Source organism: Dendrobates tinctorius, unplaced genomic scaffold, assembly GCF_039654945.1.
Source record: "Dendrobates tinctorius isolate UK_male_01 unplaced genomic scaffold, ASM3965494v1 ptg000399l, whole genome shotgun sequence".
NCBI classification, from domain to species: domain Eukaryota; kingdom Metazoa; phylum Chordata; class Amphibia; order Anura; family Dendrobatidae; genus Dendrobates; species Dendrobates tinctorius.
This window is the reverse complement of record NW_027362065.1, coordinates 11,602-26,537: the sequence shown is the minus strand read 5'-3', so window position 1 is coordinate 26,537 and position 14,936 is coordinate 11,602.

Here is a 14,936-nt window from a genome sequence, read left to right as displayed (position 1 = left end):
TCAGAGACTCCAGATGTCCAATCGTTGTCCTCATTATCAGGTGGCAGGTCTCTGTTAATTAGATCAGCTTCATTACCTCCTGCAACCACCAAAGGGAGCCCAGAAAGAGAACTCACGACTCCTGTCAATACAACCAGCTCCACCACCCTCACCAGCAAACAGAGGTAGACCAGAAAGTGAATTCACAACATAGAAGGCAGAAGACAAGTCTAGGAGGAGCACAGAGTAATGCAGAAGGCAGAGGACAGGTCTAGGAGGAGGAGCACAGAGTAACGTAGAAGGCGGAAGACATGCCTAGGAGGAGCACAGAGTAACGTAGAAGGCGGAAGACATGCCTAGGAGGAGCACAGAGTACTATATGAAGGCAGAGGACATGTCTAGAAGTAGGAGAACAGAGTAATGTGGAAGGCAGAGGACAGAATCAGGAGGAGGAGGACAAAGTAATGTAGGGGAAAGGTCTAGGAGGAGAACCGCAGAGTAATGTAGAAGGCAGAGGACGGGTCTAGGAGGAGGCGCTCAGGGTCATATGGAAGGCAGAGGACATGAGCAAGCACTCAGTGTGATGTAGAAGGCAGAGGACAGGTCTAGGAGGAGGCGCACAAAGTAATGTAAAGGGCAGAAATTAGGGAGGTCAGGGGGTGATGGAGGAGGGAAGTAGATGTGTTGAGCAGCCGTCCACCAGGCCGACTTCACGGATTCCTTTTACCCCACGTCGGCCATCTTGTGAGCTCACGTTTGGGTCACCTTTTGGTTAGGCGAAAGGTCCAGAGCTATATCTATGGGGTGCGGGACCATGGTTCGACCTCACCAAGACATCACTGGAATTATTTTCTTGCCCGTTATTGGCCATCCACTGAGAACACGTCACGGTGAACTCACGAGCGACATCCACATGACACGTCATACAAGCAGCAGAGAGGGGCTCGTTCTCTGCCATCCTCACATTATATAAAAGGGTAAAAAGCAGCAGGAAATTAATAATGAAATCACAAAATGTCCATCGCTGATCACATTGAAATATTGGCAAGTGGAATGACATCGGCCAAGTGTCCCCCAGGATTCGGCGCAGGTTGTTTGGGTGTTTCTAGCAGGGAGGAGTTCATCAGGAGGGTGAACAGGCATCATTGCTGCGAAAGCCAAGAGGTTAATCTGGTGATTGTGCATCTCTGGTTGTGGAAGACAAGGAGTTAATCTGGCAGGCGATTGGGCGTCCCTAGCTCTGGGTAGTGAGGGGTTAATCAGGTAGGGGATCAGGTGTGTCAGGGACAGGGAAGTGCTGCGGTGGAGGAGGAAGTGCGGGGATTTTCAGTAATGGCTCTGATTTCCCCACACTCAGCAGATGAGGCTCAGTACATGGATCCCGTACGGCAAAATCTGATTTTTGAAGGATTTTTGAAGAAAAGGAAAGACACCATGGTTAGTGTCGCAAAATCTACCCTGTATCTATTGTATACCTGCCCTATGGCATCAGTGCACCATTTCTACACCTGCCCTATATCTCTACCACACCTGTCCTACTCCTACACCTACCCTATATCACCTGTACACCTGTCCTCCATCACTGTCCCTAAAATACCCCTACACCTGCCCTATATCACCTGTACACCTGTCCTCCACTGTCCCTAAAATACCCCTACACCTGCCCTATATCACCTGTACACCTGTCCTCCATCACTGTCCCTAAAATACCCCTACACCTGCCCTATATCACCTGTACACCTGTCCTCCATCACTGTCCCTAAAATACCCCTACACCTGCCCTATATCACCTGTACACCTGTCCTCCACTGTCCCTAAAATACCCCTACACCTGCCCTATATCACCTGTACACCTGTCCTCCATCACTGTCCCTAAAATACCCCTACACCTGCCCTATATCACCTGTACACCTGTCCTCCACTGTCCCTAAAATTACCCCTACACCTGCCCTATATCACCTGTACACCTGTCCTCCATCACTGTTCCTAAAATACCCCTACACCTGCCCTATATCACCTGTCCTCCACTGTCCCTAAAATACCCCTACACCTGCCCTATATCACCTGTACACCTGTCCTCCATCACTGTCCCTAAAATACCCCTACACCTGCCCTATATCACCTGTACACCTGTCCTCCATCACTGTCCCTAAAATACCCCTACACCTGCCCTATATCACCTGTACACCTGTCCTCCACTGTCCCTAAAATACCCCTACACCTGCCCTATATCACCTGTACACCTGTCCTCCATCACTGTCCCTAAAATACCCCTACACCTGCCCTATATCACCTGTACACCTGTCCTCCACTGTCCCTAAAATACCCCTACACCTGCCCTATATCACCTGTACACCTGTCCTCCATCACTGTTCCTAAAATAACCCTACACCTGCCCTATATCACCTGTACACCTGTCCTACATCACTGTCCCTGAAATCCTCCTACACCTGCCCTATATCACCTGTACACCTGTCCTCCATCACTGTTCCTAAAATAACCCTACACCTGCCCTATATCACCTGTACACCTGTCCTACATCACTGTCCCTGAAATCCTACACCTGCCCTATATCACCTGTACACCTGTCCTCCATCACTGTTCCTAAAATACCCCTACACCTGCCCTATATCACCTGTCCTCCACTGTCCCTAAAATACCCCTACACCTGCCCTATATCACCTGTACACCTGTCCTCCATCACTGTTCCTAAAATACCCCTACACCTGCCCTATATCACCTGTCCTCCACTGTCCCTAAAATTACCCCTACACCTGCCCTATATCACCTGTACACCTGTCCTCCATCACTGTTCCTAAAATACCCCTACACCTGCCCTATATCACCTGTACACCTGTCCTCCATCACTGTTCCTAAAATACCCCTACACCTGCCCTATATCACCTGTACACCTGTCCTCCATCACTGTTCCTAAAATACCCCTACACCTGCCCTATATCACCTGTCCTCCACTGTCCCTAAAATTACCCCTACACCTGCCCTATATCACCTGTACACCTGTCCTCCATCACTGTTCCTAAAATACCCCTACACCTGCCCTATATCACCTGTCCTCCACTGTCCCTAAAATACCCCTACACCTGCCCTATATCACCTGTACACCTGTCCTCCATCACTGTCCCTAAAATACCCCTACACCTGCCCTATATCACCTGTACACCTGTCCTCCATCACTGTCCCTAAAATACCCCTACACCTGCCCTATATCACCTGTACACCTGTCCTCCACTGTCCCTAAAATACCCCTACACCTGCCCTATATCACCTGTACACCTGTCCTCCATCACTGTCCCTAAAATACCCCTACACCTGCCCTATATCACCTGTACACCTGTCCTCCACTGTCCCTAAAATACCCCTACACCTGCCCTATATCACCTGTACACCTGTCCTCCATCACTGTTCCTAAAATAACCCTACACCTGCCCTATATCACCTGTACACCTGTCCTACATCACTGTCCCTGAAATCCTCCTACACCTGCCCTATATCACCTGTACACCTGTCCTCCATCACTGTTCCTAAAATAACCCTACACCTGCCCTATATCACCTGTACACCTGTCCTACATCACTGTCCCTAAAATACTTCTACACCTGCCCTATATCACCTGTACACCTCTCCTATATTCTACACCTGTCCTACGTCACTGTCCCTGAGATACTCCTACATCTGCCCTATATTAACTGTTCACCTGCCCTATATCTCTACCACACCTGTCCTACGTCACTGTCCCTAAAATACACGTACACCTGCCCTATATTACCTGTACACCTGCCCTATATCACCTGTACACCTCTCCTATATTCTACACCTGTCCTACGTCACTGTCCCTGAGATACTCCTTCATCTGCCCTATATTAACTGTTCACCTGCCCTATATCTCTACCACACCTGTCCTACGTCACTGTCCCTAAAATACACGTACACCTGCCCTATATTACCTGTACACCTGCCCTATATTACCTGTACACCTGTCCTACAGTTGTGGCCAAAAGTATTGACACCCCTGCAATTCTGTCAGATAACACTCAGCTTCTTCCTGAAAATGATTGCAATCACAAATTCTTTGGTATTATCTTCATTTAATTTGTCTTAAATGAAAAAAACACAAAAAGAATTGTCCTAAAGCCAAATTGGATATAATTCCACACCAAACATAACAAAGAGGGTGGACAAAAGTATTGGCACTGTTGGAAAAATCATGTGATGCTTCTCTAATTTGTGTAATTAGCAGCACCTGTAACTTACCTGTGGCACCTAACAGGTGTTGGCAATAACTAAATCACACTTGCAGCCAGTTGACATGGATTAAAGTTGACTCAACCTCTGCCCTGTGTCCTTGTGTGTACCACACTGAGCATGGAGAAAAGAAAGAAGACCAAAGAACTGTCTGAGGACTTGAGAAACCAAATTGTGAGGAAGCATGAGCAATCTCAAGGCTACAAGTCCATCTCCAAAGACCTGAATGTTCCTGTGTCTACCGTGCGCAGTGTCATCAAGAAGTGTAAAGCCCATGGCACTGTGGCTAACCTCCCTAGATATGGCCGGAAAAGAAAAATTGACAAGAGATTTCAACGCAAGATTGTGCGGATGTTGGATAAAGAACCTCGACTAACATCCAAACAAGTTCAAGCTGCCCTGCAGTCCGAGGGTACAACAGTGTCAACCCGTACTATCCGTCGGCGTCTGACTGAAAAGGGACTGTATGGTAGGAGACCCAGGAAGACCCCACTTCTTACCCCGAGGCATAAAAAAGCCAGGCTGGAGTTTGCCAAAACTTACCTGAAAAAGCCTAAAACATTTTGGAAGAATGTTCTCTGGTCAGATGAGACAAAAGTAGAGCTTTTTGGGCAAAGGCATCAACATAGAGTTTACAGGAGAAAAAAGAGGCATTCAAAGAAAAGTACACGGTCCCTACAGTCAAACATGGCGGAGGTTCCCTGATGTTTTGGGGTTGCTTTGCTGCCTCTGGCACTGGACTGCTTGACCGTGTGCATGGCATTATGAAGTCTGAAGACTACCAACAAATTTTGCAGCATAATGTAGGGCCCAGTGTGAGAAAGCTGGGTCTACCTCAGAGGTCATGGGTCTTCCAGCAGGACAATGACCCAAAACACACTTCAAAAAGCACTAGAAAATGGTTTGAGAGAAAGCACTGGAGACTTCTAAGGTGGCCAGCAATGAGTCCAGACCTGAATCCCATAGAACACCGGTGGAGAGATCTAAAAATGGCAGTTTGGAGAAGGCACCCTTCAAATATCAGGGACCTGGAGCAGTTTGCCAAAGAAGAATGGTCTAAAATTCCAGCAGAGCATTGTAAGAAACTCATTGATGGTTACCGGAAGCGGTTGGTCGCAGTTATTTTGGCTAAAGGTTGTGCAACCAAGTATTAGGCTGAGGGTGCCAATACTTTTGTGTGGCCCATTTTTGGAGTTTTGTGTGAAATGATCAATGTTTTGCTTTTTGCTTCATTCTCTTCTGTGTTTTTTCATTTAAGACAAATTAAATGAAGATAATACCAAAGAATTTGTGTTTGTCAATACTTTTGGCCACAACTGTATATCTCTGCACCTGCTCTATTTTACCTGTACACCTGTTGTATACCTCTGCACCTGCCCTATATCTCTGCACCTGGCCTATGTTACCTGTATACCTGCTCTATATCACCTGTACACCTTCTGTATATCTCTGCACCTGCCCTATGTTACCTGTACACCTGCCTTATATTACATGTACACCTGCTATATATTATCTGTACACCTGCTGTATACCTCTGCACCTGACCTATATCTCTGCACCTGCTCTACATTACCTGTACACCTGCTGTATATCTCTGCACCTGCACTGTTACCTGTATACCTGTTCTATTTCTCTGCACCTGTCCTATAATACTGTACACCTGCCCTATATCACCTGTACACCTGCTGTATATCTCTGCACCTGCCCTATACTACCTGTACACCTGCTGTATATCTCTGCACCTGCCCTATATTACCTGTACACCTGCTGTATATCTCTGCACCTGCCCTATACTACCTGTACACCTGCTGTATATCTCTGCACCTGCCCTATATTACCTGTACACCTGCTGTATATCTCTGCACCTGCCCTATATTACCTGTACACCTGCTGTATATCTCTGCACCTGCCCTATATTACCCGTACACCTGCTGTAAATCTCTGCACCTGCCCTATACTACCTGTACACCTGCTGTATATCTCTGCACCTGCCCTATACTACCTGTACACCTGCTGTATATCTCTGCACCTGCCCTATATTACCTGTACACCTGCTGTATATCTCTGCACCTGCCCTATATTACCTGTACACCTGCTGTATATCTCTGCACCTGCCCTATATTACCCGTACACCTGCTGTAAATCTCTGCACCTGCCCTATACTACCTGTACACCTGCTGTATATCTCTGCACCTGCCCTATATTACCTGTACACCTGCTGTATATCTCTGCACCTGCCCTATATCACCTGTACACCTGCTGTATATCTCTGCACCTGCCCTATATTACCTGTACACCAGCTGTATATCTCTGCACCTGCCCTATATTACCTGTACACCAGCTGTATATCTCTGCACCTGCCTTATATCACCTGTACACCTGCTGTATATCTCTGCACCTGCCCTATATTGCCTGTACACCTGCTGTATATCTCTGCACCTGCCCTATATTACCTGTACATGTCCTATATTACCTGTACACCTGCCCTATATTACCTGTACTCCTGCCCTATATCACCTGTACACCTGCTGTATATCTCTGCACCTGCCCTATATTACCTGTACATGTCCTATATTACCTGTACACCTGCTGTATATCTCTGCACCTGCCCTATATTACCTGTACATGTCCTATATTACCTGTACACCTGCCCTATATTACCTGTACTCCTGCCCTATATCACCTGTACACCTGCTGTATATCTCTGCATCTGCCCTATATCACCTGTACACCTGCTGTATATCTCTGCACCTGCCCTATATCACCTATACACCTGCTCTATATTACCTGTACACCTGCTGTAAATCTCTGCACCTGCCCTATATTACCTGTACATGTCCTATATTACCTGTACACCTGCCCTATATCACCTGTACACCTGCTGTATATCTCTGCACCTGCCCTATATCACCTGTACACCTGCTGTATATCTCTGCACCTGCCCTATATTACCTGTACACCTGCTGTATATCTCTGCACCTGCCCTATATCACCTATACACCTGCCCTATATTACCTGTACACCTGCTGTAAATCTCTGCACCTGCCCTATACTACCTGTACACCTGCTGTATATCTCTGCACCTGCCCTATATTACCTGTACATGTCCTATATTACCTGTACACCTGCCCTATATCACCTGTACACCTGCTGTATATCTCTGCACCTGCCCTATATTACCTGTACACCTGCTGTATATCTCTGCACCTGCCCTATATCACCTGTACACCTGCTGTATATCTCTGCACCTGCCCTATACTACCTGTACACCTGCTGTATATCTCTGCACCTGCCCTATACTACCTGTACACCTGCTGTATATCTCTGCACCTGCCCTATATTGCCTGTACACCTGCTGTATATCTCTGCACCTGCCCTATATTACCTGTACATCAGCTGTATATCTCTGCACCTGCCTTATATCACCTGTACACCTGCTGTATATCTCTGCACCTGCCTTATATCACCTGTACACCTGCTGTATATCTCTGCACCTGCCCTATATTACCTGTACATGTCCTATATTACCTGTACACCTGCTGTATATCTCTGCACCTGCCCTATATTACCTGTACACCTGCTGTATATCTCTGCACCTGCCTTATATCACCTGTACACCTGCTGTATATCTCTGCACCTGCCCTATATTACCTGTACATGTCCTATATTACCTGTACACCTGTCCTATATCACCTGTACACCTGCTGTATATCTCTGCACCTGCCCTATATCTCTGCACCTGCCCTATATTACCTGTACACCTGCTGTATATCTCTGCACCTGCCCTATATTACCTGTACACCTGCTGTATATCTCTGCACCTGCCCTATATTGCCTGTACACCTGCTGTATATCTCTGCACCTGCCCTATATTACCTGTACATGTCCTATATTACCTGTACACCTGCCCTATATCACCTGTACACCTGCTGTATATCTCTGCACCTGCCCTATATTACCTGTACACCAGCTGTATATCTCTGCACCTGCCTTATATCACCTGTACACCTGCTGTATATCTCTGCACCTGCCCTATATTACCTGTACATGTCCTATATTACCTGTACACCTGCCCTATATCACCTGTACACCTGCTGTATATCTCTGCACCTGCCCTATATCACCTGTACACCTGCCCTATATTACCTGTACACCTGCCCTATATCACCTGTACACCTGCTGTATATCTCTGCACCTGCCCTATATCACCTGTACACCTGCTGTATATCTCTGCACCTGCCCTATATTACCTGTACACCTGCTGTATATCTCTGCACCTGCCCTATATCACCTGTACACCTGCTGTATATCTCTGCACCTGCCCTATATTACCTGTACACCTGCTGTATATCTGCACCTGCCTTATATCACCTGTACACCTGCTGTATATCTCTGCACCTGCCCTATATTACCTGTACATGTCCTATATTACCTGTACACCTGCTGTATATCTCTGCACCTGCCCTATTTTACCTGTACACCTGCTGTATATCTCTGCACCTGCCCTATATCACCTGTACACCTGCTGTATATCTCTGCACCTGCCTTATATCACCTGTACACCTGCTGTATATCTCTGCACCTGCCTTATATCACCTGTACACCTGCTGTATATCTCTGGACCTGCCCTATATCACCTGTACACCTGCTGTATATCTCTGCACCTGCCCTATATCACCTGTACACCTGCTGTATATCTCTGCACCTGCCCTATATTACCTGTACACCTGCTGTATATCTCTGCACCTGCCCTATATCACCTGTACACCTGCTGTATATCTCTGCACCTGCCTTATATCACCTGTACACCTGCTGTATATCTCTGGACCTGCCCTATATTACCTGTACACCTGCTGTATATCTCTGGACCTGCCCTATATTACCTGTACACCTGCTGTATATCTCTGCACCTGCCCTATATCACCTGTACACCTGCTGTATATCTCTGCACCTGCCCTATATCACCTGTACACCTGCCCTATATCATCTGGACCTGCCCTATATCACCTGTACACCTGCTGTATATCTCTGGACCTGCCCTATATTACCTGTACACCTGCTGTATATCTCTGGACCTGCCCTATATTACCTGTACACCTGCTGTATATCTCTGCACCTGCCCTATATCACCTGTACACCTGCTGTATATCTCTGCACCTGCCCTATATCACCTGTACACCTGCCCTATATCATCTGGACCTGCCCTATATCACCTGTACACCTGCTGTATATCTCTGGACCTGCCCTATATTACCTGTACACCTGCTGTATATCTCTGCACCTGCCCTATATCACCTGTACACCTGCTGTATATCTCTGCACCTGCCCTATATCACCTGTACACCTGCTGTATATCTCTGGACCTGCCCTATATTACCTGTACATCTGCCCTATGCTACATATAAAAAGCAGAGAGGAAAAAAGGCAAATTGGACCCAATTTCACACCTAACTCTAAAAATTGGCTGGACAAAATTGTTGGCACCCAGAAATTAACATTTGGTTGCACAACCTTGAAAAAAGTTGTTTACGCACAGTTTTAAAAAGTTCTAATGTGGGATTTTGTGTGAAATTATGTCCAATTTTCCTTTTTTTCTCTGGAAATAAATCTGTGTAACAAGACCTGATTTTCAAGGGTGCCAACACTGTATAAAATAACTTTTGCTTCAATAGAGATTTACTTGGGCGAAATACTGGTTCAAGCTTCAGAACACGACGCTTTACTTCTACACGAGCAGAGACGCTCAACCAGTGAGTACCATGAATACAGACCCCCCCCTGTAATATCACAGGTGTGATACAGACACTCCTCCAGTGTAATATCACACGTGTAATACAGACCTCCGTGTAATATCACAGGTGTAATACAGACACTTCCTCCAGTGTAATATCACAGGTGTGATACAGATGCTCCCCCGTGTAATATCACAGGTGTAATACAGACCCTCCCCCGTGTAATATCACAGGTGTAATACAGATGCTCCCCCGTGTAATATCACAGGTGTAATACAGATGCTTCCCCGTGTAATATCACAGGTGTAATACAGATGCTCCCCCGTGTAATATCACAGGTGTGATACAGACACTCCCCTGTGTAATATCACAGGTGTGATACAGACACTCCTCCGTGTGTTATGAATGAGTCACCGTAGGAGGCAAAAACAGAAATACTAGCTAAGTCCAGAAAACCAGAGAAGTTGGCAGCTATCGGATTGCAGACCCCTGAACCTAACAACACAACTAGCAGTAGCCGTGGGGGGTTCCTACGGTGCCCTAGACCCCTCGATCACAGCCGGAGAACTACATAGCCTAAAGACAGAAAGGGAAATCTAAACTGCCCCAGAGCAGACCCCAAAGCAATAGGCAGCCCCCACATATAATGACGGTGAAGCAAGATGAAAAAACACACAGAAAGATAGCTTGGGCCCCATCATTTGCTCAGCCTAACTATATAGGACAGGATAGGAAAGCTGCTGTCTGCAATCCGCCAAAACCCTCTCAAAAACAAGAGCCAACAGGCTGATAGGGAAAAAAGCCCTGAAGACGCTAGGCTTCAAAAAGACTATATCAGTACTCAGGTATTTTCTGAAGGCAGAGCAAAAAGGAATTCAGCTCACGCCAGCAGGGAATGGCAGAAATCCAGAAAAACAAGGCAAAACAAAACCAAAACACAAATGCAAAAAGCAGAGCAGAAAACTTAGCTTTTGAGGAGCAGGAATCAGACTTGTCTCCAAGAATCCCTCAGAGAAATCACCAGCAAGGCAGAAGGGCGTCGGCTGCCTTATATCAAGTCAGTAATTCCAGTCACCCAGTCATCATCATTCTGCTCAGGTGCTTTGTAATCAGCCTCACTACCTTCCTTCACCAGAAGAGGGAGTTCATCAGACCTCAATGGTGAAGGGGAAAATGAACTCACAACATCCGTGTAATATCACAGGTGTGATACAGATGCTCCCCCATGTAATATCACAGGTGTAATACAGACCCTCCCCCGTGGAATATCACAGGTGTAATACAGACACTCCCCTGTGTAATATCACAGGTGTGATACAGACACTCCTCTGTGTAATATCACAGGTGTGATACAGACACTTCCTCCGTGTAATATCACAGGTGTGATACAGACACTTCCTCCGTGTAATATCACAGGTGTGATACAGACACTTCCTCCGTGTAATATCACAGGTGTGATAGACACTTCCTCCGTGTAATATCACAGGTGTGATAGACACTCCCCCCGTGTAATATCACAGGTGTGATACAGACACTCCCCCCGTGTAATATCACAGGTGTGATACAGACACTCCCCCCGTGTAATATCACAGGTGTTATACAGACACTTCCTCCGTGTAATATCACAGGTGTAATACAGACCCTCCCCCATGTAATATCACAGGTGTGATACACTTCCTCCGTGTAATATCACAGGTGTGATAGAGACTCTCCCCCGTGTAATATCACAGGTGTGATACAGATACTCCTCCGTGTAATATCACAGGTGTGATACAGACTCTCCCCCATGTAATATCACAGGTGTGATACAGACACTCCTCCGTGTAATATCACAGGTGTAATACAGACACTTCCTCCGTGTAATATCACAGATGTGATACAGACACTTCCTCCGTGTAATATCACAGGTGTGATACAGATACTCCTCCGTGTAATATCACAGGTGTGATACAGACTCTCCCCCATGTAATATCACAGGTGTGATACAGACACTCCTCCGTGTAATATCACAGGTGTAATACAGACACTTCCTCCGTGTAATATCACAGATGTGATACAGACACTTCCTCCGTGTAATATCACAGGTGTGATACAGACACTCCTCCATGTAATTTCACAGGTGTAATACAGACACTCACCCGTGTAATATCACAGGTGTAATACAGACACTCCTCCAGTGTAATATCACACGTGTAATAGTCACCCCCCTTGTGTAATATCATGCGTGTAATACACTCCTCCCTTGTAATATCACACATGTAATAGTCACCCCCCTTGTGTACTATCACATGTGTAATACAGACACTCCTCCCTTGTGATATCACATGTGTAATACAGTCACCCCCCCCTTGTGTAATATCACACATGTAATACAGACACTCCCCCTTGTAATATCAAACGTGTTATATGGAAGGTTTGCATGATGTTGTTGATGTGTGTGTGTGTGTGTATATGTGTATGTATATATACACACTGCTCAAAAAAATAAAGGGAACACTACGATACCAAATCGTAGATATCACTGAATGAAATATCGCAGCTGCAAATCTTTACTCATTACATAGTGGCATGCGTTGTGAACAAGAAAACATAAAAGTGATCAATGTAAATCAAAACTAATATCCCATGGAGGTCTGGATTTGGAAGGATACTCAAAATCAAAGTGGAAAATCAAATTACAGGCTAATCCAACTTCAGTGGAAATGCCTCAAGACAAGGAAATGATGCTCGGTAGTCTGTGTGGCTTCCACGTACCTGTTTGATCTCCCTACGACACCTGGGTATGCTCCTGATGAGTCGGCGGATGTTGTCATGAGAGATTTCCTCCCAGACATGGACTAAAGCATCCGCCAACTACTGGACAGTCTGTGGTGCAAGGTGACGTTGGTGGATGGAGCGAGACATGATGTCCCAGATGTGTTCAATCGGATTCAGGTCTGGGGAACGGGCGGGCCAGTCCATAGCTTCAATGCCTTCATCTTGCAGGAACTGCTGACACACTCCAGCCACATGAGGTCTGGCATTGTCCTGCATTAGGAGGAACCCATGGCTAACCGTACCAGCATATGGTCTCACAAGGGATCTGAGGATCTCATCTCAGTACCTAATTGCAGTCAGGCTACCTCTGGCGAGCACATGGAGGACTGTGCAGCCCGTCAAAGGAATGCCACCCCACACCATTACTGACCCACTGCCAAACCGGTCATGCTGAAGGATGCTGCAGGCAGATCGCTCTCCACGGCGTCTCCCGACTCTGTCACGTCTGTCACATGTGGTCAGTATGAACCTGCTTTCACCTGTGAAGAGCACAGGGCGCCAGTGGCGAATTTGCCAATCCTGGTGTTCTATGGCAAATGTCAAGCGTCCTGCATGGTTTTGGGCTGTGAGTACAACCCCCATCTGTGGACGTCGGGCACTCAGACCATCCGCATGGAGTCGGTTTCTAACCGTTTGTGCAAACACATGCACATTTGTGGCCTGCTGGAGGTTATTTAGCAGGTCTGGCAGTGCTCCTCCTGTTCCTCCTTGCACAAAGGCAGAGATATCGGTCCTGCTGCTGGGTTGTTGCCCTCCTACGGCCCCCTCCACATCTCCTGGTGTACTGGTCTGTCTCCTGGTAGCACCTTCAGCTTCTGGACACAACGCTGACAGACACAGCAAACCTTCTTGCCACAGCTCGCATTGATGTGCCATCCTGGATGAGCTGCACTACCTGAGCCACTTGTGTGGGTTGTAGAGTCTGTCTCATGTTACCACGAGTGTGAAAGCACAACCAGCATTCAAAAGTGACCAAAACATCAGCCAGAAAGCATTGGTTCTGAGATGTGGTCTGTGGTCCCCACCTGCAGAACCGCTCCTTTATCCATCTGTTGTCTATTCCATTTGTACAACAGCATGTGAAATTGATTGTCAATCAGTGTTGCTTCCTAAGTGGACAGTTTGATTTCACAGAAGTTTGATTCGCTTGGAGTTATATCCTGTATAAGTGTTCCCTTTATTTTTTTGAGTAGTGTGTGTGTATATATGTATATATATATATATATATCTCCTTAGTTTTTGGGGTGCACTTTCTTTCCGACCACTGATTCTTGGTTTGCCTTGCAGGCATGTCTGCGGGGTCAATATTACATGTATTCTGTGAGTATAGCGCTGCCGTGTTTCCTCTGCCATCCTCCATTGTTCCTGTGGGGTGGTACTTCTGTATTGCTGTCACTGCCTTCCATGTAACGTCTGCAGCCGGTAATGTGTCTTGATGTCTGGAGGTGATGTGTTACTGTGCCCCTGCAGGTTCAGTCAGTGCGGAGAGTCACCAGTCCTGATGGAGACTTCCCCTTTGAGATTGTCATGAAGAATGGGAGGAAGAAATTATTGGTGAGCTCCTTGGGGGACGGAGAGCAGGACAGGAAGTAGAGGCGTGGCTAACAGCAGCCAAGCAAATTCAAAGGCAGGGAGAGGATAAGAGAGCTTGGATTGGTAGCTGTTAGCCACACCCTCCATGCTGCCAGTAGTGCAGGCTGTGAAGGTGTGGTGGCTTAGTTGGTTTGCCATTACTTCCGTCTACCTGTCCGTGTCTGTGGTGTCCATGACTAATAATCACCCCCTATACACTGAGCTGCTGACACCCGGGGAATAGTAGGGGACGGGGATGTTCCCCAGATTCTGGGTGTCTGATCCTTGTGTCTTCCATGCAGAGCGCGGAGTCTGAGGATCTGCGGGACGTGTGGCTGAAGCTCCTGTGGAAATCCATGCAGCTCCCGGGCCCCGGACATTCTAGCTCCTCCTGCATCTGGTAAGTGAAGGGTTAATCATCCACCATCATTACATTGCTGCAGCGGATGTATGAGAGGAAACGTGAGCAGTGAGGCAGGAGGAAGCGCGCTCCTGCTCTCAGGTGTCAGTCTGCTGCTGGGTAAGCAGCACTGCCAGCACTAGCACTGGGACAGGCATTGTTGCAGGGGGCTG